Here is a 1,754-nt window from a genome sequence, read left to right as displayed (position 1 = left end):
CACACACACACAGAGAGACACACACACACACACACACACATCGAGACACACACACACACACACACATCGAGACACACACACACACATCGAGACACACACACACACACATCGAGACACACACACACACACACACATCGAGACACACACACACACACACACACACACACACACATCGAGACACACACACACACACACACACATCGAGACACACACACACACACACACACATCGAGACACACACACACACACACACATCGAGACACACACACACACACACACATCGAGACACACACACACACACACACATCGAGACACACACACACACACACACACATCGAGACACACACACACACACATCGAGACACACACACACACACACACATCGAGGCACACACAGACACACACATCGAGACACACACACACACACACAGAGACACACACACACACACACACACACACACACACACACACACACACACATCGAGACACACACACACACACACACATCGAGACACACACACACACACACACATCGAGACACACACACACACACACACATCGAGACACACACACACACACATCGAGACACACACACACACACACACATCGAGGCACACACAGACACACACATCGAGACACACACACACACACACAGAGACACACACACACACACACACACACACACACACACACACACACATCGAGACACACACACACACACACATCGAGACACACACACACACACACACACACATCGAGACACACACACACACACACATCGAGACACACACACACACACACACACACACACGAGACACACACACACACACACACACACATCGAGACACACACACACACACACACATCGAGACACACACACACACACACATCGAGACACACACACACACACACATCGAGACACACACACACACACACACATCGAGACACACACACACACACACACACATCGAGACACACACACACACACACACATCGAGACACACACACACACACACACATCGAGACACACACACACACACACATCGAGACACACACACACACACACACATCGAGACACACACACACACACACACATCGAGACACACACACACACACATCGAGACACACACACACACACACACATCGAGACACACACACACACACACACATCGAGACACACACACACACACACACATCGAGACACACACACACACACACATCGAGACACACACACACACACACACATCGAGACACACACACACACACACACACACACACACACACACACACACACACACACACACACACACACATCGAGACACACACACACACACACACACACACATCGAGACACACACACACACACACACATCGAGACACACACACACACACACACATCGAGACACACACACATCGAGACACACACACACACATCGAGACAGACACACACACATCGAGACACACACACACACATCGAGACACACACACACACATCGAGACACACACACACACATCGAGACACACACACACACACACACACACACACACACACACATCGAGACACACACACACACACACACATCGAGACACACACACACACACACACACATCGAGACACACACACACACACACACACACATCGAGACACACACACACACATCGAGACACACACACACACATCGAGACACACACACACACATCGAGACACACACACACACACACACACACACACACACACACACACACACATCGAG

The sequence above is a fragment of the Stegostoma tigrinum genome, unplaced genomic scaffold, assembly GCF_030684315.1.
Source record: "Stegostoma tigrinum isolate sSteTig4 unplaced genomic scaffold, sSteTig4.hap1 scaffold_301, whole genome shotgun sequence".
Lineage (NCBI taxonomy): Eukaryota > Metazoa > Chordata > Chondrichthyes > Orectolobiformes > Stegostomatidae > Stegostoma > Stegostoma tigrinum.
The sequence above is the reverse complement of the archived record's forward strand: the minus strand, read 5'-3'. Positions refer to the sequence as shown.